The 25,502-nt window shown below is 42.4% G+C and overlaps 1 protein-coding gene and 1 non-coding gene across 4 annotated transcripts in view; both read right to left on the bottom strand.

Moving 5' to 3' along the window:
- The window catches only part of Rala (Ras-like protein A), a 232,395-nt gene that overhangs the window by 83,859 nt on the left and 123,034 nt on the right, over window positions 1-25,502 (bottom strand). The window lies entirely within an intron of this gene.
- On the bottom strand, window positions 11,124-11,283 carry LOC128686504 (U1 spliceosomal RNA). Its single transcript, XR_008406656.1, has one exon. It is a non-coding gene; the product is annotated as a U1 spliceosomal RNA (small nuclear RNA).

Genomic DNA, 25,502 nt, shown 5'->3' with positions numbered 1-25,502 from the left:
CAGTATTGAGCGATATTCCAAATGAGGGAGCACTAGTGATTTGAAGAGTGTCATAATTGGCATTATTTCCCTTGTTTTGAAGGTTCTCAATACCCACCGCGTCATTCTCCTGGCTGTCGTGATGTTTGTCTCATGTTCTTTGAAAGAAAGGTTAACTGACATAATTATTCCCAAGTCTTTTACGTGTTCCTTTCGTTCTATTTGGTGATCCTCTTGAATTTTGTATACAGTGTTCCTTTTGAGTTCTTCATTCTTTCCATACCTAAGCAGCAGGTACTTATCACCAGTGAACATCATGTTGTTCTCCACTGCCCACTGGAAAACCCTGCTTACGTCTTTCCGTAATTTTTCCGTGTCTTCCACGTAGTGACTCATGCTTATTTAGTGTTAAGAGTTTTAACATACAACTAGTATGACTGACTACACTGGCATAACACTAGTAATGAGCTCTCCCAGCGACCTTCGGTAGTCACTGGCCACAGGCACGCTGTCTCACGTAGCGAAAGCACGCTAGTTAGGTCCGTGGTTACGCAAGCCACTGAGTACGTGGGAAGGTGGAGTCGAGCTCACTCAACTCCACGTACAACCACTCCATCTATTCCCCTGAAGCTATGTCATTTATTCCAAGTGTCTGGCATATGTAATTTCGCTACTCAAATAACCCGCACATAAAAGACAGAAGCTTACGACGACGTTTCGGTCCGACTTGGACCATTGACAAAGTCACTTTGTCAATGGTCCAAGTCGGACCGAAACGTCGTCGTAAGCTTCTGTCTTTTATGTGCGGGTTATTTGAGTATCGTTCCAGTCACGGTATTGTGCCTTTTTGTTATTTATATATGTAATTTCGCATTTAAAGTAAAATATAGTAAATTGAAGAGTAACAACCGCCAACGTTGGCAATTTTAGTGTTAAGATAGTAACATCAAAACTGGTACTCAGCATGACTGACACAGCTACAGTATTTACAAGTCAGAAACTATTAACACTCAGTAAACACAATAAATTCAGTGATCATGAATTAACAATATTGTCTGTGGTGGAGATGGTGAGCAAACAAGCGATTAACAAACAACTAAACTTACACTTCCTATATCCTCCTGCCCACTATAACACACACACACACACACACACACACACACACACACACACACACACACACACAAAACCCCCCATATACATACACAAACCCCCACATACACAACCCCCCACATACACAACCCCCACATACACAACCCCACACACACAAACCCCTCCACACACACAGCCCCCACTCACACACACCGTGACGGAAGTAAGACAGGAGAGAGAAGGATGGGTAGACTGCATTCTCTTGGACTGCAAGAAGGCTTTCGATACAGTTCCACAAAGGAGATTAGTGCAAAAGCTAGAGGATCAGGCACGTATAACAGGAAATGCACTGCAATGGATCAGAGAATACCTGACAGGAAGGCAACAACGAGTCATGGTACGTGATGAGGTGTAAGAGTGGGTACCTGTGACGAGCGGAGTTCCACAGGAGTCAGTCCTAGGACCAATGCTGTTTCTGGTACATGTGAATGACATGACGGAAGGGATAGACTCAGAAATGTCCCTGTTGGAAGACGATGTGAAGCTAATGAGGAGAATTCAATCGGATGAGGATCAGGCAGGACTACAAAGGGATCTGGACAGGCTGCAAGCCTGTTCCACCATCTGACTCCTGGGGTTTAACCCCATCAAGTGCAAAGTCATGAAGATTGGGGAAGGGCAAAGAAGATCGCAGAGTACAGGTTAAGGGGCCAAAGACTGCAAACCTCACTCAAGGAAAAGGATCTTGGGGCGAGTATAATAACGAGCACATCTCCTGAAGCGCACATCGACCAAATAATTGCTGCTGCATATGAGCGCCTGGAAAATCTTAGAATAGCGTTCCAACATCTCAGTAAGGAATCGTTCAAGACTGTACACTATGTACGTCACCCTCATTTTGGAGTATGCAGCACCAGTTTAGAATCCACATCTGGTCAAGCACGTCAAAAAATTAGAGAAAGTGAAAAGCTTTGCAACAAGACTAGTCCCGGAGATAAGGGGCATATCATACGAGGAGAGGTTAAGGGAAATCGACCTGACGACACTAGAGGACAGGAGGGATAGGGGAGACCTGATAACGACATATAAAATACTGAGAGGAACTGACAGGGTGGATGTTTCAGAGATGGGACACAGCAACAAGGGGTCATAGTTGGAAGTTGAAGACTCGGATGAGTCACAGGGATGTTAGGAAGTATTTATTCAGTCACAGAGTTGTCAAGAAGTGAAATAGTCTGGAGAGTGATGCAGTGGAGGTAGGATCCATACATAGCTTTAAGAAGAGGTATAAAGCTCATGGAGCAGGGAGAGAGTGGACCTAGTAGCGACCAGTGACAAGGAGGGGCCAGGAGCCAAGATTCGACCCCCTGCAACCACAAGTAGAGGAGTACAATTAGGTGAGTACACCCCACCCACAACCTCGTACTTTAATAGTCACGTCTTACACACACGTGCACAGAAACACGTGAGCAACACCGTTCATCAATATGTACATCTCAATATAAAGACCAGTAATAATGTAAACAATATTTTTTCCCTTCAAACACGAGTAAATTCAGTATTTTATGCGTCTTGAGTTTCTTCAAATAAAGCGAGGTTGTGACATGACTGAGCCAGCACCAAGTGCAGGCAACGAGGTGGTTGCACGTTAGGAAACTAGCCTAAAAATATTTATGGTGAAATGTATGTTGAGACACATGGACTGAAAAATATGGCAGAAAACAATAGAGATATACACATATAAGCAAATAAAGACAAACAGCTTGACAGAGGTAGTTACATATCTAAGTGGAGTGTGATCCCAGGGTTAATTAACGCCCCCGCGGCGTTAACCCTGGGATCAAGTCATCCCAGTGGATGACATGATCCACCAGGCATTAGGTGCTAACCGCACGAAGTTCAACATAAACACCACAGCCCGGCTTATCAGGCACTAACCTGAGAAACTTGTCGAGTGTGAGTGTGTGAAAGTGTGAGTGTGTGTGTGTTAGTGTTAGATCTGGCAGTGTTGGCGGGTAACAACTTCCCTTCACCCGCCTTCCACCATATACAGTACCCAGAACTAAGATATAGCTATTTGCCTCACACTTGACTACCACTACCTGCTAGCGTTTATTTTTTCTATTTATTATCACTCTCAACGACTCTCCCATTTATGTTTCTTTAACTATACTCCTACGCTGTAACAGAGAGAGAGACTTATGGAGAGTTGAGCTGGTGGCATATGGAACCCAGACCATTGTCCGGTCATTGTGGAGGACTTGATTGTGTTAGCGTCACTCTGTTCACTTAGTCTCTCCACATGCTCTGAAATTAAATAGTGCACCTCCACAGGTAGCTGTCAAATTAACGCCTAGTTTAATACTTACCAATCCGTTGTCCTTAACACCTGGTTCCTGGCTCATTACCATGCTGAATGTTCCAGTTTAACTGGTCCTGGAATGAAGCTTGGGCTGGCACGAGGGTAGATACGCGGCGCGTGAAAAATGACATCTGAGCAGTTCAAAAGGTTATTTACTTCACTTGCTCTATATCAATCAGGTTTCTCCCTACCTTTGTTGCACAAGATTGTTATGAATTGCAATCTACTTAATGTACTAGGAGAGAACTTGTTCCTGATGCCTCAGGTGTCTTAATTCTACCACAGGGTTTGGTGGTCTTGGACTTGTAAATAGATCAGAGCAGGACGCCTAATAAGTCCTAAATGGTGAGCGGTCACCATATCAGACTGTGATCCGTCAGTACAGCTGGCACTATTTAAACCAACATGACAACAATACCCATGAAGTCACAGTCCACTTCCAAAAGTGTGGACTAATAACACAAAATGAGTTTCAGTAGTCTCTCATACACGTCACTAAAACGTGTGCAGTACACCTTAAATTTTTGGCCAGGAAGTGCATTAGTCCGGCTTCCAGGCACTCACATCACTGATACATCATGGAAATAAATGGTATAAAATACCGACACAATGGAAATATAAACACATATGCAGTGTAATGTGATCCTTTACTGACTACGTTTCGCCCACACAGTGGGCTTTTTCAAGTCACAAACAGAACTACCTGGGGTGGAAGGAATGCGAGTATTTATAGTCAGGTTCAGAATGCTGAGGTCAGGTGGAGAATGCTGCAACTGATGATGTACCGAGTGGGGTTATAGAGTCTAAAATCTTGGGTAGCTTGGAAAGGAGATTGGATAAGTTTGTGAGCTTCTATAACATGGCTGAACCACTTGCCAAGAAACTTCTTCATCGCTATCCCACATAAGAACACTGTAGAAGGTCTGCTCACAAACTTATCCAATCTCCTTTCCAAGCTACCCAAGATTTTAGACTCTATAACCCCACTCGGTACATCATCAGATGCAGCATTCTCCACCTGACCTCAGCATTCTGAACCTGACTATAAATACTCGCATTCCTTCCACCCCAAGTAGTTCTGTTTGTGACTTGAAAAAGCCCACTGTGTGGGCGAAACATAGTCAATAAAGGATCACATTATACTGCATATGTGTTTATATTTCCACTGATACATCATGCTGAATACTGAATGGCACAAATTCGATGACTGCCTGCCCCCAGGCCTTTAAAAACACTGCCCAGCCTAAATATTGGCAATGCCTTGGGGCAACGTTGCTAACTCCTGGCAATAAAGAGAACTAAGCGCTCTCAACACGTCAGGCCGTAAGCCACTATGACATTCATAAAAGGCGTCAAAGTGCTGAGATTTTAGTGATAAAAAGGTCTCATTTCTAATATTACATAGGCCAAATGCTAGGCAAATATAAACATGGCACCTGGGGCACTACTGCAGCGAAACTCGCCTCTCAAGTTGGTGAGACAAGTGGTTAAGCTGCCTCCTCCCACTGCGCAGTGAGTGGATAATGGTCACAGCTTCCTTGTGTCACACTACGCAGATCACTGCTACATGAGAATTAAAAAAAATCCCAAACCCCAGGATGTTTCCTTGGCTAGTGCTCCCTGCAGCCCAGTCTCAGACTAGGCTCCTGGTGGATCAAGGCCTAATCAATCAGGCTATTACTGCTGGCCGCACGCAATCCGACGTATAAACCACAATCCAGTTGGTCAAGTTCCCTCTCGAAAATTGCCAAACGTTTGTTGGTTATTTCCCTCCGTGTAATTTCTGTATGTAACGTGATGTCACCTGGGATACTGTACAAGTTGTCAAGGTTGCCTTGTGTCATCGGTCCAGAAGATTCAATATGTGGTAGTGAAACCGATCACCACGTCGTCGTCGTCGTAGTAGTAGTAGTAGTAGTAAGCTGCCCCTATACCCTTCCTTTCATTAAGCGTAAGAGGGATGGAGGGTGGATATATGGTATTTGGAACCCGACGATCTGTTGGAGTGTGAGCAGGGTAATATTTAGTGAAGGGATTCAGGGAAACCGGTTATTTTCACATTGCCGGACTCGAGTCCTGGAAATGGGAAGTACAATGCCTGCACTCTAGGTGTCGTAATGGATCTAATGGAAGGTCAACTGATGGTTTCTGGTGTTCAGAGGAAGTAGGCTGCGTTAAACCGTCAGTTAGAAAGTCATAGCTCAGCAACCTGCAGTTCGAAACATGATGGATGCAGCAGAGAAAGTCGAGTCCTAAGAGAAACCATAAGTTGCAAGACTTGATATTTAAAAAAAAATGAATACCTGCCAGACAAGATCAATGACACCAAAATGCATCCGAGTTATTTTGAGAGTTATACCGTACCATCGTATATTATGTCTGCTGGTCTTCCAGAAAGGATTGCAATCATGACACATCTCACGAGGCATTCAAGTTTCCGGTTTATTGTATGCCTCGTGAGAGGTAACAATTAAATGGGATACACTGTGGGACTCGGTAAGAAGCTCCAAGGAAGACCGGAAGATACTATGTCTGCTTACCAGAATATAAATTCAGTGGTATAAATTGCTCGGCAAAGCAGATAAAATACTGATAAAACTTACAACACATGCTTTACAGAAGCTGTTGACACTGCTGACTTAAACTCAATACTGTACTTCTGTATGTGGTCCCCACTCCCCCCCCCCCTACACCCACACACGGTAACAATATGCCAACAGAAACCCAGGAAAAATACTACAGAGGCTCACTTGCGACATTATAAGAGGCCTGGTCACGGACCTGGCCGCGGGGGCGTTGACCCCCGAACCCCCTCCAAGTATATCTTGATGAAGTCATTGCTGGCCTGGAACACCACTGAACAAGACAGTAACTGCCACAATGTACTTAGTGTCCAGCATGTTTGTCCAGTTGTCACAGTACAGCCTGTCATAAAATACCCAAAACAATTCATAAGTTTTCATATCAAAACTTACGAAACTTGTGCAAATTAGTACCTCATATAGCAGGCAAAACAACTGTGTAATTTAGATTATCCGAACATATGTTGTATGCTGAAAATTGTGTGCAGTGAGTGACAAATGGCTAAGGTTAGTGTTGCAATTGTAAGCTTGGACTACTTCAAACTATCTATCTTAAACAGTGGGCCAGGAGAGAGAGAGAGAGAGAGAGAGAGAGTGATTTAGCGTCGTTACATATTCATTACATCAACACTGATTTACACAATGGTGTTGAAAAAATGAGTATTTAAACATGTTATTGTTCTGATATGGATTTACACATGATGAAATTGATCAGTGATGTTCGCGTAGATTTCATACCTTAGCAGTGACTCGAGACAGCAGTCTTTTAGCTGGTGAACTCAGTATAAAATGCAACTATTTTTGTCGTATGGGTGTGTATATATGTATATGAAAATGGTATGTGCGAGCGAGCGTGCGTGCGCGCGTGTGTGTGTGGGGGGGGATGAGAGCTGGTTATAGAAGAAAGATGAATCACCACCACCACACCATTGAGGAAGGAGGCTCAGCTACTGAACCAGCTGGAGGTGAAGCTGCTTCTGAAAACAGTGCTGAAGCACTTGGTTGAGACTTACATGAACTGTAGCTGACTATTTGTTAAGCACTTTGTATCAGTATTTTCTGCGCTTCCATTTCTCATACCAGTAATAGATCATTGTAAATGACCCCCATTAGTGCTATATTACACTATTTATAGAAACTTGATCTGAGTATTTAAGTGGTATAATTTAAATGTTTCTATATATTTTCATTATTACTGTAATAATTGTATTACCTTAAATACTCCTGTATTATTTTCCCAGTACAATTCCCCCGTTACTAATTTCTATGATTAAGTGGAGTTCAAGTGAGAAGTAATTTATCAGATGGTAAAGTTAAAGCTCTTGCACCACCCAATATGTCTAAGTCCATCTCGAAGTATGAAAAACCAGTATGGAACTCTCACCTGATCATGTCAAGAAACCTGAAAGAATACAATTATTTGCATTTAATAAAGGGATTAAATCTGGCGACATGAGGACAGAAAGACCAGGCAAAACATGACAAACGTACAAAATACTGAGAGGAACTGATAGGGTAGAGAGGGGACAGGCTGTTAGATAGGCGAGAAAGAAACAGGAAAGCACAACTGGAAGTTAAAATACAGACGAGTCAGAAAGATGTTAGGAATCATTTCCGCCTGCGAGTGATCAGGAAGTGGAACGACCTTGACAGTGAAGTGGTAATATTTATATAAATATTTAAGAAGATATATAGATATTATAGAACCAGGAGTGTGTGAAATCAGTAGCGGCCAGCATGATACAGAGCCAGGAACTTAGACTCAACCTCTGCAACCACAAATAGCTGAACGTAATGGAATAACTTGGATGCAGAAGCGATGAAAGTTGACTTCACAGTTTTAAGAATGTACATAATAGGGTTGATGATACTAGATGTAAGTGAACTTGATCACGGTCAGTTAGAAAGATGAGGACAAGAGCCGAGAATCGCCTCCCTTAACAAAAGATGAGTTCATGTAGAGTTAAGTACCCATTACAAAGCATTACATAATACCCAATGAAAGTCACTGTCAAGTATACGACAATTCGACAAGTTGGGCACCACAAGAATTAGTAATAGGACCTGTACCGTTAATTATATACATAAATGACACGTCCGATGTAATTAATTCAAACAGTATATCACTGTTTGCAGACGATGTAAAGACGCTGGCATGTATAAGAACGTGAGTGGATAAGAACGGACTCATGAGAGGACCTGGACAAACTTCAGTAGTCATCATATATGTGAATTCAGGAGTCCATCACTAGCACACAGTAAAAGGCACTGAATAAAGCCTAGATGAAAATAAAACTTACAAACAGTGAGAAAGGTTAGAAGGTAAGCATTATATCAAGCATATCTACAAAATAATTTCGGCTTTAGGAACCTCACTGGAATCAATGAGGGCCCTATTCGTAAACATCACGACCATGATGCGAAAGTGCTCTCAAAAAATAGCTTCAAATACAAGTATGATAGAATATAAGAGGACAGGAATGTGTAAGAGTAATAAACACTGATAAAGAGACGAGGCCATTAGCAATGAATCGACTCTCGTAACTAGGTGAACACAGTAGAAAAACAAAGTTGTCGAGAAGGCGTTTGCTAGGCAGCGGATACTTTTGGGTGGAGAAGCGTGCAAGTACTTCCTGGCCCCCAGTATAAACCTGACTACCCACGAAGTGAAAGGTGCTAGTTTTGAGGCACTACAAGTCTGACAAGTTATGAGGGCGGCTGAAGAGCAGGAACCTCCTACCACAACAATTTTAAAACCAGTCATTGTCAAGATTAATATTACCAAAAAAGTAGTAAGATACACAGACTCCCGTTGTAGAACAGCTGAAAAAAGCTGCACTGTGAACCAACCTCACAACGCCAGAGTTATATAAACACTAATTCCTGAAGGATATCTGAAGGACGTTTCACTGGGGTTAACATCCCCGCGACCCGGTCCCAGACCAAGTCTCCTGGAGGATCAAGACCTGATCAAGTAGAGTGTTACTGCTGGCCGTACGCAGTACAAGGTACAAACCACAGCCGGCTGTGGTTCGTACGTTGTCCAATTCCCTCTTAAAGACAGCTGGTAATTACTCTAATTCACGGAGGGAACGCGTTAAATTGTCGGGGGTCTCTGATACTCAGTGAGTTTTCACTTAGCGCTTTTGTCACGCCCTTACATTTTAGTATAAGTATTTTGCATCGTCTGCCAAGACTCCTATTGTCATACGAAGTGATTTCAGTGTTCAGGTTTGGAACCAGTGCCTAAGGGAGTTTAACGGATTTAATTATTATTGTCGCCTACATACGAAGGAATATAGTTTAAGGGACCTCGCAGCATTTCCAGTAGTTCAGATGTTTGAGTGCACAAGAGCAGTGAAAGGTCGCTGTGTATTCCAACTTGGTAATTTCGTTTATCTTGAAGGGAGCCGTCAGTGTACTGCATTATTCTCAGCACCTCTTGCCTTGATAATTCTGGTTATGCAGTCTATTTTCCTTGTGGTAGCAATAGCAACATTGTTCTGATTCTTGAATGTGAGATCTTTCAACATCATTACTTTCAAGTCTTGAACATGAACATTCACTCTAGTGAATAATTTGAGTTCGTCCTGTACGGTCTTTATTTTTCCATTCTTCCACAGCAGAACAACTTAAATTTGTCCTGGTTAAACATCAAATTGTCTGAAAGTAACTAAAAGAGTTGGTTTTATATCCGCCTGAAGATTTGCCATCTTCGACGGACGCCATTTTCACAGAAATTCTGGTGTCATCAGCAAAGGATGTTGCAGCGCTATGATTTATGTTTTTGTTCATGTTGGATAAGAAACAGAAGAACAGAGCTTTTCACTGTGGCAGCCTTCGTCTTCACTCTGTTCTACTACTTCTATGGGTTATATTGTTAAGAAGCTAAATGTCCATCTGTCTACTTTTCCAGTTATTCCTTTAGCACATTCTTTTTTTGCGCAACCACAAGATAGTGGCACTTGAACGATTTTGCAAAATCAGGGTACGCTACATGAGCAATTAGTTTGTCTTCCAGAGCCTCCAGGACCGCATCGTGATGATCTAGCAGCTGTGCCCCTAAGCCCAAGTTGCCCTGGATTGTGCAACTGCTGTGATGACAATATTTCTGTTTAGGACCCCTTCAAAGATTTTGACGTGTGAAGTTATGGCTATTGGTCCATAGATGTTCTCAACTACTTTACTTCCTCCTCTGTGAAGTGGTAGAAATATTTGTGGTTTTCCATGACTGTGGGATGATACCAGTGTCCAGGCTTCTCCATAAAATATTGGTTTCTTAAAATTTTTGGTGAATATGAAATTTCCACAAGTCTGGGACAGTTCCTCCAGGGACTCTCATTACAATTACACTCCTTGCAACAGTCTTCAAATAAAGATGTCTCAAACAGAAGTCTTCAAGCAGCAGGATATTTGTAGTCGAGTTTGACAGGTTATCAAGACAATGTTTCAGGTTATCAAGACAACGCTTCATCTCCAATACCTGGCATCTGAACTGCCGGCAGGTTACATCCGGGGGTTTGTACACAAGCACAACTGTCAGCATATGTCAAATACCTGGCACAGAAGACATTGCGATCATTAAGGCAGTCCTCCCAGGCTGAGGCTCACCACTGCACTAGTGCTGACTCCCGCGATTAACCCAAAAGTGATTAGAGTATAATTTTTGTTAAGGGGACCTGGAGTTTACCTGGAGACGGTTTCGGGGGTCAATACCCTCGCGACTCGGTCCGAGACCAGGCATCATGGTGGATCAGGGTCTGATCAACCAGGCTGTTGCTGCTGGACGCACGCAAGCTGACGTACGAACCACAGCCCGGTTGGTCGGGCACTGACTTTAGGTGCCTGTCCAGTGCCTTCTTAAAGACAGCCAGGGGTCTATTGGTAATCCCCCTTATGTATGCTGGGAGGCAGTTGAACAGTCTTGGGCCTCGGACACTTATTGTGTTGTCTCTCAATGTACTCGTGGCGCCCCTGCTTTTCGTCGGGGGAATGTTGCATTTCCTGCCGAGTCTTTTGCTTTCACAGGGAGTGATTTTCGCGTGCAGGTTTGGTATCACTCCGTCCAGGACCTTCCAAGTATATATTATCATGTATCTCTCTCACCTGCGTTCCATGGAATACAGATGAAAGCGAGAAAAAAAATAAACACTTGATTAATTACTGTTGGGTTAATCACAGGAGTCAGCACTACCCTAGTGCAATGGTGAGCCTCAGCCTGGGAGAATTGCCTTAGTGATAGCAGTGTCTTCTGTGCCAGGTAAGTATTTGAAATATTGAAATATGTTGACACTACAGATAGGTTCTGACTTTCCGCTCTGAGTACCAAAACTTCGACTACATCATCAGTAATGTTCAGTAGCTCAATGTATACGGGCAACTCTTAACAGGTCGTATCTAAATAGCTTGTACCATGGAATATACATATTGCATTATCAAAACAGTCTTTTATGCAAGTCTCTGTGAAAGCTGCAAACATTGCATCTGACTCCGTGAAAAGACCACTCATATACATCCCACTGTCACATCAGTATCAGTAACATCCCACTGTCACATCAGTATCAGTAACATCCCACTGTGTCAGTAACATCAAACTGTGTCAGTAACATCCCACTGTGTCAGTAACACATCCCACTGTCAGTAACACATCCCACTGTCAGTAACATCCCACTGCGCCAATAACATCCCACTGCGCCAGTAACATCCCACTGCGCCAGTAACATCCCACTGCGTCAGTAACACCCCACTGCGTCAGCAACATACCACTGCGCCAGTAACATCCCACTGCGTCAGTAACATCCTACTGCGTCAGTAACATCCTACTGCGTCAGTAACATACCACTGCGTCAGTAACATACTACTGCGTCAGTAACATCCTACTGCGTCAGTAATATCCCACTGCGTCAGTAACCTGCCAAATTTTCAGCGAACATTCAGATACAAGAGGTGAAAGGAGAGCTTCTGGCTGGTAATACTGGTGAGAGAAACATGTTCAATAATACATTAGTGATAAGAGACACTGGTTACCAGTTCCGGACAAGAGCCAGATTTACCAGGAACCCCCTGGCCAGCCTGGCCAGGCTGCTGTTGCCCGCAGGCCAGCCAGCCAGCCTACCTGATCACCATCAACCTGGAGTTATTACCTTTCTTTATGACTACGTCAACCTTCCATCCCGAATATGTCTTAGTGTGATGTACTGGTAATAGAATGAAGAATGAACTCCTCTTGGTGAGTGTTCTGTGTTGATGGTGCACCATCCATGGTGACAGTGGTCTGTGTTGATGGTGCACCATCCATGGTGACAGTGGTCTGTGTTGATGGTGCACCATCCATGGTGACAGTGGTCTGTGTTAATGGTGCACCATCCATGGTGACAGTGGTCTGTGTTGATGGTGCACCATCCATGGTGACAGTGTTCTGTGTTGATGGTGCACCATCCATGGTGGTACAGTGATCAGTGTTAATAAACCATACCCCCGGCCGGGATTGAACCCGCGGTCATAGAGTCTCAAAACTCCAGCCCGTCGCGCTAGCCACTAGACCAGCTAGCCACAATAAGATTCATCCAACTAGGTATATTTCTACACCATAGGAAAGTTAGTCAAGTCGAATCAGTGTTAATGACTCGCCTTCAGTAATAATAGAAAGACGGGTTTGTGCTGGGAAGCGTATACTGGAAGATTGCCCAGGACCGCGCGTTATGATGTATGTATACTAAAACACTCAGATACACTGGATGGAGGAGTGTTGATGAGTGTTGTAGTGTGTTGTTGATGAGTGTTGTAGTGTGTTGATGAGTATTGTAGTGTGTTGATGAGTGGTGTGGTGTGGCTGAAGGTGTGGCGTTGGTGAGGTGGTGAGGTTAAGTGTGGCGTTGGTGGAGGCATAGAGTGCTGGGATCAGTGGTGGTGAAGCGTTGGAATCAGTGGTGGTGAAGTGTTGAGATCAGTGGTGGTGGAGTGCTGGGATCAATGGTGGGGTGCTGGGATCAATGGTGGTGGGGTGCTGGGACAAATGGGGGAAGAGTGCTGGGATGAATAGTGGAGTGCTAGGATCAGTGGTGAAGTGCTGGGATCAGTGGTATGCTGGGATCAGTAGTGGTGGTGTATGACACTAGTTCATGCACCACCAACCAAGGTTGTGGCGCAAGACAGTTCGCGGACCGTGGCATCAGTGAAGATATGAAGGTGTGATTGCAGGCGTGAAGGGTGATGATTAACCTGATGAATACCGCGAATGATGAGTGTAGAAGCGTGACGACCTCTCTGATAGATGTTGCTGGTTTTTGTTGAGGAAGCTGAGTGAATATAGTGGTGGGGACGCTCACGTCATCAGGCTGTAGACAAGTCAACAGATAGTTGTAGACACGTCAACAGATAGTTGTAGACACGTCAACAGGTAGTTGTAGACACGTCAACAAGTACAGTAGTTTGAGGTGCGGGAATAAACACCCTGAGTCACAGTGAACAAGATGGATGGCTAATGGTCACATTTCACCTATCTTGGTGTGTCACTACAATGACAGACGAGAATGGAACAATATTTATGCGTGCGATAATAGGAAGGGTCGAGTGAGAGGCCAAGAGAGAGAGGAGTACAAGAGGCTTTTGGTAAGGTGGCAGTTTTTTTGTCATGGAAAAAGGTTTCCTTTTGCAGGCATCCATCACATGACTTGTTCAGTGGCTATGCAATGTTGTGCAACGTTGCACCTGAAGGGAAGGGGGGAGGATAAATCTGAAAAGTTTATTACTACTTGTAACTTGGGGAGGGGGGACAACCTTGCAAACCTTACAGGATATGGCAAAACACCTCATTAATGATAAGATATCTGAAGTCTCGAGATTGTATCCACATTATGCATCGACTAGATGAATGAATGGTTTTTTTTTACAGAGGAAACTGCAATCCAATTAAGACCAACTGTTTTTTCATGGTAAGATATTTCTCTTGAGATTGAATTCCATGCTGAAATATGTACATTAACTATAAAGTAATTTAAAAAAGCAAATGACTAATAATTCTTTCTAGTGATGTAATTAATGCTCAGTGGGGTCTGACCAAGACCTATTGTGACCTGTAATCAGGTTTTTTTATTACGATACCGTTCACAAGCTGAACATGGAATACACAATAAGTTATCCGCTCAGGAGACGAGACAGCCATCAAGCTAGCTTGAGGTGGATGGAATTGTGAGATTTATTTCAGAATTAGGAGCTGAAGCACCAAGGTGGAGGTTCTCATTATACCTGCAGTGAAAATTTATTCTAATTGTACCTTTCCTTGCTATATTTTTTTTTATTCTCATTCCCTATATTCATATAATATCATTATAACTCCCATACAAGGTTATATTACTCCCTCCTCAATCTAAGCTAAGTGGTACTCTTCCAGTAATTAATTTCCTATACTTACATTATTAGTACCAATACAATGAAACAATTGGATATATGCAGAGAATCCCAGTCACATTATTTCTCTGCATATATCCACCTTTGCTCTTACTGATACTGCTAAAGGTGAATATAAAAGAGGGCAATGAAATATACAAGGTTCGTCCGAATGGGCCTCGTCTTTGGGTAAAGAAACAGTGCCAGTGGTCTGCTGGCTGCCTAAAGTGGCAAGGTGGCGTGATGAACCATGGCATCAAGTAATCTTCCTGCTCTCGTGGGAAGCTGCGGCCCTGGGTTAAAATCCCCCATCACACCGCAGTCTTGATTTGTATTAGTGTAATAAACAATTACATTCCCGAGCGCGCGTGCGTGCGTGTGTGTGTGTGTGTGTGTGTGTGTGTGTGTGTGTGTGTGTGTGTGTGTGTGTGTGTGTGTGTGTGTGTGTGTGTGTGTTAAAACAAAGAAAAGCCCATTTATTAAAAATACAAAAAAAAAAATTTTGATTAGATAGAAAAATATTTGTAATGTTAAAGAGAACCATTTGTTTTGCAACTAAACAATATAAAAATGTTAAATCTCTCAAGCGTTTATCTAAAGTAGAGATGGGTCCATACCAAAGCTTCCTGTATTCGACTGAAGAAGCCCGCTGTGCAGGCGAAACGTTTCGACAATAAAGATACTCAAGTGTTGCATGTGCGTCTTATTTATCAATTCATGAGAGAGAGAGAGAGAGAGAGAGAGAGAGAGAGAGAGAGAGAGAGAGAGAGAGAGAGAGAGAGAGAGAGAGAGAGAGAGAGAGAGAGAGAGAGAGAGAGAGAGAGAGGAGAGAGGAGAGAGAGAGAGAGAGAGAGAGAGAGAGAGAGAGAGAGAGGGAGAGAGAGAGAGAGAGAGAGAGAGAGAGAGAGAGAGAGAGAGAGAGAGACTGAGACTGGGGGGGCACTGTTACGTGGTAACCAGGTGACCCAGCAATAAGAGACACTATGGCTTTGCCCTCACCCTCCCACCTGGCAGTGTTGGTGTGAAACGAGTAGCCAGAAGCCCTGACATTACTGGTGACGTAGCAACCATCTAACAATATTGTGAAGGAGGTCAGTTACTGGCGACGCCTTGTGTAAACCACTTTGGGATATCACACTGTCACGCCCCTACCTCACCCCACCTAGTTACCTACCACCAACCACACACCACAGTATAGTCTACCCACACCATTAAGTTATGAACACTCTGGAGTCACCTACCTTTTACCAATCATTGAAGTGTCTAATCAGTAACATACATGCAGGCACAATCTCTTATTATTCACTGTGCCGATAATAACCATAATTATCAGTGAAGCAACTAAAATATTGAGAACAGAGTGTTTTATTAAGTACATGGAGGTTTCGCTAAGCCTGCGGTATAGCTCTAAGAGTGTGAATGTTGCAACTCCCTCCACCCTTCACAGTCTTGCAAACTATCATCTACCTTTACTGTCTAGCCCCTTCACATGCTAAGACTGGACGCTAGCACTATCCTGTGCGTCATCATGACACCTGCTAAATGGTATCACTGTTACAAAGGCAACCTTCACGACAGTTACATCTTAAGTGTTCGTTCCAGTAGTGGCTAACGCTACCTGCCGTTAGTGACAATATACATATTCAGCCTCAAGGGCTTTATCACACTGGTCAGCGTCATTCCTCACAAAGATTCGTCCATTTGTCAATTTCTTTTAGGCTGAACATTTACCACAACTTATTTACTATATTCGATTTCAGCTTCAAGGGCAAACTTGCACAGTTGGTGGCACATGGTCAAAACTGGCGGGTCGTGGAGAGTATATGTATGAGTAGTTTTAGCACACGCACAGGCTACTGGTAACTCACGGTAATACAATGATATTGTCTTGGGTGAGCACACACGTGACACAGCAGCTACAGGGCTGACTCGAGAGCCCCAACTCTTGTTCTCAGCATCACCACACACAATATTCAGCCCAGGCAGAATGAGAGGCGGATGACCCATCGTCAGGTTTCCCCAAGAGGTCCCCACAAGTTCACCTTCCTCAAATATTCCCACAGAAGCTAGTTATTGTTGGGTATCAGGGTATCAGGAAAACTTCTGCCTCTTCCACTGCTTCTCACCAGCCTTCCTCACCATGCCGCCATCATCTTCACTACCATTTCTCGTAAAACATTAACACATTTTACTTGTCAATTCGTACCCTCTAATCTCATGGCCATCATTATTTCTTCCCTCGCTCCCAGCAAGAGATAACCTTTCTACTGGAATTCCGAATTACCTTTTCCAGTTTAAAGCAGAGCACTCATCCAACCATTAATATACACTGTTATTTTTTTAACACATCGGCCGATTCCCACCAAGGCAGGGTGGCCCGAAAAAGAAAAACTTTCACCATCATTCACTCCATCACTGTCTTGCCAGAGGGATGCTTTACACTACAGTTATAAAACTGTAACATTAACACCCCTCCTTCAGTAGGTGGTAGGTTGGTAGACAGCAACCACCCAGGGAGGTACTACCGTTCTGCCAGGTGACTGAAACAGAAACCTGTAACTGTTTTGCATGATGGTAGGATAGCTAGTCTCTCTCATAAACAAGCTGGATAACAGTTATATCTTGCTACTTCTACTTACACTTAGGTCACACCACACAGGCAAGCGCGCACACACACACACACACACACACATATATATATATATATATATATATATATATATATATATATATATATATATATATATATATATATGAGGTGCTGGCCGGACCCCTTATATAGCTTCCTTGGATGCTTCACTTTCATAGTTCCTTGATAATGTGAGTAGTCACGACAGCGCTTGGAATTTCTCTATTCTTTCAGAGTGGTTGTTTTTGATATATATATATATATATATATATATATATATATATATATATATATACACACACACACACACACACACACACACATACATACATACATACATACACACATCTAGGGCTTTTCTTCTTTTTCTTAATAGTTCTTGTTCTTGTTTTTTCTCTCTATTATCCATGAGGAAGTGGAAAAGAATCTTTCCTCCGTAAGCCATGCGTGTCGTATGAGACGACTAAATGCCGGGAGCAATGGGCTAGTAACCCCTTCTCTTGTACACATTTACTAAAAATCAGAAGAAAAACTTTATAACTGTTATTCACACCATTAATATACAGCCATACAATTAATTTACATTATCATCCACACTGTTAATAATTATCATTCACGTCATTAATATGCATCATCCATACCATTAATATACACTGGTATCATCCACACCATTAATATACACTGGTATCATCCACAACATTAAGATATATTATCATCCACACCATCATTAAGATACATCATCATCCACACCATATTAAGAGACATCATCCATACCATCAGTAGATACTGTAATAGTTACTAACGAGTGTTGACAGTGTTTTAAATAACGACAGTCCAAATTACAACTTAAATGTACATCAAACTAGTGGTATTCCTAACCATCTGTTGGTGATGGCGGCCCAATGGTCCACATATCCATCACAGCCTGGTTCATTTGGCACCTGGTAGAGATACTTGTCCAGTTTTCTTTTGAAGACTTGTATACTTGTTCAACAGTGTTCCTATAATCTTCTCGTACGCTGCTGAATAGTCTGGGGGTCACGGATGTTGATACAATGTTCTCTTATTGTGCCCACGACAATCTTGTTTTACACTGGGTTTATTTTTGCCCTACCTCTCATATTTCTCATTCCAGTATGGCATGGCAGTGTGCAGATTTGCGACTAGGCCCTTGAGTACTTTCCACATATATACTATATCCAACAGACGGACAAAAAACATAGCACTGTAGCATCTTTTGCAGGCTACACTAGACTCTGCATGAGAGTGGTATCCATAGAAAATACAGCGAGCCTCCAAGCTGATATAAATCAAATCTTCCAGTGGGTCCAAGACAACTTCATGCACAGTATTTCGGTGGCTGCACGACCTGAGAAAGGTATCCCCTGTACCTAAATGCCTGTGAAAGGAATAGTGTAGATTGCAGCATAAGCTTGTAATGCAGATAAATATCAGCACTGAAGATTTGTAGCTAAACAGAAGGAACAATGTCAAGTTATCACTTGGAAATTAATTTGCCTCTGTCTGGAGTCTACCTGTAGTGTGTTCCGAGGGTCAGCGCCCTAGCGGCCAGGTCAAAGAATAGGGCTCCAGAAGGATAGCTTGATCCAGGCTGATGGTGCTAGCCGCACAAAGTCCAACACATGCACCACAGCCCGGTTGATCAGGCACTGACTTGAGACACTTGTTCAGTTCTTTCTCGACAGCCAGGGGTCTGTAGGTAACTTCCCTTCCTCCCTCCTCTTATGTTAGAAGGGAAGATGTAAAAATGTCTTGGTCCCTTCACACTTACTGAGTTTTTTTTTTATCAGTGTACTCACTGCACCCCTGCTTTTCACTGGGGTATTTTGTACAGTCATCCAAGCCTCTTACTGTCATGGGCAACGATTTGTGTGCTCGTGCAGATTTAATACTAATCCTTCTAAAGTTGCCTACGTTCTAAGGAGTACAGATGAAGGGACTTCAAACGTTTCTAGTAATGTGCTTGACAAACTATGTAGGTGGTGAAGGTTCTCTACACATTCTTCTGGTCTGCAATTTCGCTTCCCTTCAACGGAGCTGTTAGAGTACAACAATAATTCAGCCTAGAAAGAAGGGACAAAGAGAATCATCACTGGCTTGACATCTCTTGTTTTAGAGGCTCTAGTTACCCAGCCTATCATATTCCTTGCTGTTGTAATAGTGACACAATTGAGATCCTTGAAGGTGAGATCTGACATGATCACTGCCCGGTCTCACATTGGTTTAACGCTCTATTGATGGACAGATACAACTTTGTGATATTTTATTGTGGGAGCTTTCGCTCTTCAGGAGCGTTGTACAGGGAATAACTGGAAAAGTTACCAAAGCTCCTGAAGAGCAAGACGTTGCCACAAAATGTCACACTAATTGCATCTGTGTTCATTTACCAAACATTTTGTCGGTAAATCTACCATTATTACTAATTAGAGTTAGTTTTATACTCCGTTTCTGTCTTTATTTCCTCAATCTTTCCATAACGAAGTAACTGAAACTTATTCTCATAGAATATCATTGTTGCCATTGGCCCACTGGAAGACTTTTTTTTTTATATAAATCTGAAGGTTTGCTGTGTCCTCCATAGACTCCACCCTCATACAGAATCTAGTATTATCTGCAAAGGATGACGAGATGCTATCAAAAAGTTGCCAGACTCGAATTTTTGTGCGCTTCTTGGGTAATATGCGGTGGTAGAGAGGATCACGCTTTTCAGTACACTACTTTGTAAAGTAGTGTCGTGATTTTCAGTGCGGCCAGCCATTCTGTTGCTTAAACCAGAACTTTGTCATGTTGGTGCAAAATTGCGATTTTTTTTTTAAATGGAATTTTTAAAAGAAAGAACAACGTGTGTGAAATTCTGTTTTAATCTGGGTAAAACAGCTAGTGAAACTCATAAAATGCTTCAGCAAGTATTTGGCTATGAAGCAATGGGTCAAAGAAAATGTTTTGAATGGCTTTCTCTATTCAAAACAAGACAAATGTTAGACGAGGAAGATAACACTGTTCGTCTATTAACGTTAAAAACAGTGCTAGACGCCATTAGGACAGAAGAGTTACAGAAATCTTTCAAGAAGTGCAGAGGCGTTAGGATCAATGTACAGCCTCCCAAGGAGAGTACTTCGAAGGAGACTTCAACTAGATAATTAGGTAATCCTATATATTTTTCCAGGCAATCTAGCAATGTTTGATAGCACCTTCTATGTCTCTATGTCGGATGTGAGAATAAGGAGAACAGGAGCCTGTACTGTGCCTTGGGAAACAGCTTTTCACTATGGCAGATTCCGATTTCACTCTGTTCACTATTACCCTTTGGGTTCCATTCGTTGAAAAATTAAATATCCATCAGCCCACTTTTCCAGTTATTCCCTGTACATGCATTTTGAGAGTTATCACACAATGGTCACACTTGTCAAAATCTTTTGGAAAGTCAGTACAAACTACATCTGCATTTTGCTTGTATTCCACTACTCTAAGCCCATGGTGCTCTGGGTTGTGCAGTTGTTGAGAATGTATGTGATTAACAATCTTGTTTCTTAAGACTCTCTCAAAGATTTTGATGGTGTGTTCGTTCCCATTAATAGTGGTGTCTAATTGCTGCTTGCTACGTGACACTGCAATCTTAACACCACCACCAACGCGATGGATTTGGAAACCTACTAAGACGTGCAAAATAACAACGCAAAAGATAACAATACTAGACCAGACGTGTACAAGAAAGCGTACTGTGCGACAGTATAAATGGACATAAGCACTCCTCTCTTACCTCAATATAGTTTTCCATACAAAACCATAAAAAGCCCTATAAAATAAAACAAAAATGTTGGCCTGAAAAAAAAAGCGGAAGTGTAATCTCAGCTGCTGTCATGGATGCCATCAGAGTACAGACCACGTAGGAGTACAGTTTCTCAATAATGTAGGCAGTCATGGCTCACGAGCAACCACTACAGTGAATGGTCATGCAATGACAAACATTAGATTTACATGCTTGGTCATCGAAGACAAACTCAATGATGGCAGTGTTATTGTCCGATATCTCACAGTAGTAATATGAATGATGACAGTATTATTGTCCGATATCTCACAGTAGTAATATGAGTGATAGTGATATTGTCATTTATCTAACAGTAGTAATATGTAGCAAAAAAAAAGGCACATTACTGTGACTGGAACGATACACAAATAACCCGCATACAGAAGAGAGAAGCTTACGACGACGTTTCGGTCGACTTGGACCATTTACAAAATTTTTCCTTTTCGTTAGTGTGACTTTGTAAATGGTCCAAGTCGGACCGAAACGTCGTCGTAAGCTCCTCTCTTCTATATGTGGGTTATTTGTAAATAGTAATATGGGTGATGAGAGTGTTGTTACACATCTCGCAGTAGTAATATGGGTGACGACAGCTGTCACACATCTCACAGTGTGAAATTCTGTGTAGTAGTAATATGGGTGATGTCCATGTAGACAAGGATGTACTACAGGAGCAGGTGGGCAGTGCTCTAGTATGTAAAGTCTATACCAGTTAGTACACTAGCCTTTGTTTACACAACACTGCACGCACACGAATGCTAGTTCACATACACAGTTGTTATGAGCGCCCATGTGTGCGTATGCACGTGTGCATGTGTGTGTTTTACATATAAATACACACAGGATCAAAACATACACACATAGTAATTTATCACAAACTTTGTATACTTGTGACAAACTTGTGATTAGTAATGAGGGTTTTTCTAGCCTTGCAGCCCTGCCAGGCTTTCCTCTTGAGTGCTTTTACAACCAGGCTGTGAGTGTTGGTGGCCACTTAGCCCATTTTGCAGTGGTACTGGTCCAGTTTTGTCTTCAGAACTTGCACACTTGTTTCGGCAATATTTCTGATTCATGCTGGTAGCAGATCGAAAAGTCTTGGGCAAAAAATGTTGAGGCAGTTTTCTCTTATTATGCCCGTGTTGCGCATACTTCTCGCTGGACCTATTTTACAATTCCTTTTACATTTCTCGCTTCACTTAGTTGTCGAAGTAGTGTAGAGATCGAGGAATGGGTCCTCAGGTAAATTCTATCTATATATTGTCAGGTATCTTTCTCTTCTTTAGTGTAAAGTATATGTGCCAAGTATTGTATATGTTTTTATTGGCTGTATGCGGGCAGTAAATGTTATCTGTACATCGTTCAGCTCTGATATTTTTCTTGCCTTGAACGGAACTGTCATCACTAAACAATATTATGAACAAACGAGTGCAAGTCATTCCAACAGTGTTACTATTAGCATTATTTCTCTCGTTTTGAAATTTCCTGTTATTCGTGGCATATGACTGAGATTTTCTATATAATAAGTTATCTGACATTCATCATAACCGTGTCTTACAAATTCCTTTCGTTTTATGAGACGCTGCTCTTGTTTTTTTTAATATCAGCCTTCGTTTAAATTCTTCAATACTTCCATACGTATGAAGTTGAAATTTATCCCCCACAGACCATATTTTTATTTTCCTGGAAACCTTTGCTGATATCTGCGAGCAATTTTCCCATGCCTTTTACTGCGGCTACTGTCATGCTTATTGTAGTCTCGTCTACACAAAAAGATACGAGACAGAAGCCAGTCATTTTTATCTTTGTCTTATAAAGATGAACAGCAGTATGAGTGTCAAGACCGTGCCGCGGGGGACTGAACCTTTTACATTACCGTAGGATAGTTTTTTTTTTTTATTAATCTTTGTGTTCTCTTAGAAAATTGAATATCCATTTTTTTACTTATCCTGTTATATTTATTGATCTTATTTTATGGGCTGTCACTCCACGATCGCATTTGTTAATGCCTCGGTGAAGTCCGTGTATTGGAGCAGAGCCTCTGTGATTGTCATAATGATTCAGGGGCTATATTATCATCATAACTAAGCGCTATCCAGGGGTAGTAACGAACATGATCTTCCCGCTCTTAATGCATGCTGACTGTGGTTGTGAAGGTCATAGTTTACCATAAATATTTGATATTGTGTCTCACCACCATTCCAAAGAATTCCATGATGCGTATTATTAGTGCTGCTGGTTAGTAGCTGTTGCCAGTGCTCTATTGCCTGCTTGAGCAAAGGTGCTGTCTGCTGGTCAGTAGCTGTTGCCTAGTGCTCTACTGCCTGCTTGAGCAAAGGTGCTATGTCTGCTGGTCAGTAGCTGTTGCCTAGTGCTCTACTGACTGCTTAAGCAAAGGTGCTATGTCGGCTGGTCAATAGCTGTTGCCAAGTGCTCTACTGCCTGCTTAAGCAAAGGTGCTATGTCTGCTGGTCAGTAGCTGTTGCCTAGTGCTCTACTGACTGCTTAAGCAAAGGTGCTATGTCTGCTGGTCAATAGCTGTTGCCTAGTGCTCTGCCTGCTTGAGCAAAGGTGCTATGTATGCTGGTCAGTAGCTGTTGCCTAGTGCTCTACTGCCTGCTTAAGCAAAGGTGCTATGTCTGCTGGTCAGTAGCTGTTGCCTAGTGCTCTACTGACTGCTTAAGCAAAGGTGCTATGTCGGCTGGTCAATAGCTGTTGCCAAGTGCTCTACTGCCTGCTTAAGCAAAGGTGCTATGTCTGCTGGTCAGTAGCTGTTGCCTAGTACTCTACTGCCTGCTTAAGCAAAGGTGCTATGTCTGCTGGTCAATAGCTGTTGCCAAGTGCTCTACTGCCTGCTTAAGCAAAGGTGCTATGTCTGCTGGTCAGTAGCTGTTGCCTAGTACTCTACTGCCTGCTTAAGCAAAGGTGCTATGTCTGCTGGTCAGTAGCTGTTGCCTAGTACTCTACTGCCTGCTTAAGCAAAGGTGCTATGTCTGCTGGTCAATAGCTGTTGCCAAGTGCTCTACTGCCTGCTTAAGCAAAGGTGCTATATCTGCTGGGCATGTTATGAGTGAGTTTTTTTTTAAGTCAAGTGGAGTCAGGGTCATAAAAAATTCGTTTGGACTATCGACCTTTAGTCTGATTAACAGCTCAGTGAACAGAGAATCATACTGAGACTTCAGTATTTCACTTGTCTCTGAATACATCAGCGTAAGTTCTATCTTGTTCGAGCAAGAGCTCAATACGGGATGTTTTCCTTCCCTAGATTTCGCATGAGATGAATTATTTTATACTTCTTTCAAGTTTTTCAACTGCTTTTAGCTTTCTGTCTCTCCTGAACTCTGTATGATTTCTTTAGCTAGTACATACTTCCTTCTGTGCTCATAGTCTAGCATCATTGAGAATTTGTGAGTCTTCGTCTTCGCCTGTAGAGGGAGCCCCCCCCCCCTCTCTCTCTGTAGATCACATTTTCTCTTCTTTTTTTCTTAGTATTATGTGCTTTGAGTATATTTCTAGTATGCTCACTGGATATCTTCTACACTTCCATCAACACTTCACTCCAATAAGCTGTTATTGCTGAAAATGAGCATAACACATTCAACAACTGGGTATCTTCATTATCGAAATATTTCGCCTGTTTTGCAGGCTTCTTCGGTCGAACAGAGAAGTAACAAAATATTGGAGACTGCAGTAACAGAGGGGTAAACATGAGGTGTCAGTCCCTCAGCCTTGAGGAGTGTACAGCTCCATGGTCTCCACAGCTTTTATATTGGCGCAAGAACGGACGTGGTAAATTCGGAGATATCATAGGAGGCAGAACCCACTAGCAGAATATAAGAACTGAGCACTGCAGCAGGCCTACTGCTCCATGCTTGACAGATCGCTCAAAATCAAGTTGTTGACATTGTATACCATTAATATCAATGATATTTATCTAACCCAGCAAAATAACGGTACTATATCTTAATACAGAGGACATCTTCCACAATTTTATTGCTCGACCACTAATGTGAGAAGGGCTGAATATGAGGAAGACCTTAGCACTGGCCAGTAGGCCTGCTGCAGTGCTGCTCAGTTCCTGTTCCACCTATGACGCCACTTCCTATGCTGCCATTTCTAAATTCAGCACGTCACTTCTGATTCCAGTATAAAAGGTCGTAATCTCATGTCTCAGCTTAACACTGATCGAGACTATAGAGCTAAACACTTCAAAACTACAAGGCTGAGGAAATAATTACCTCATTACTTCTCCACCAACGTTGTCCCTAATATTTTATCATCTGTGTATTAGACAGGAGCCTGCAGAGCAGGCGAAACATTTCCACAATAAAGATACACTGTTGCACATGTGTCTTACTGATCTACTTGCTGGTATTTTATTCCATTAATATGTTACGGATGTGTGCACATATGGGAACTGACCTTCAAATATTTTTCATGTATATTATCAAGCTATAATTTATCCATCCATCTCTCTCTCTCTCTCTCTCTCTCTCTCTCTCTCTCTCTCCCTCTCTCACAGAGTACATTACAGATGCTTTGAGAAGTTCCAAAAAGTTTAGATGCTTTACTCAATTTGTGAGAAAAGTAAAAGACTTACGTAGGTTTTCCAGCATTGATTTATCTCCTGCTGTGAAAGGTACTACG

This window comes from Cherax quadricarinatus, chromosome 17, assembly GCF_038502225.1.
Source record: "Cherax quadricarinatus isolate ZL_2023a chromosome 17, ASM3850222v1, whole genome shotgun sequence".
Taxonomy (NCBI): domain Eukaryota; kingdom Metazoa; phylum Arthropoda; class Malacostraca; order Decapoda; family Parastacidae; genus Cherax; species Cherax quadricarinatus.
The sequence above is the reverse complement of the archived record's forward strand: the minus strand, read 5'-3'. Positions and strand labels throughout refer to the sequence as shown.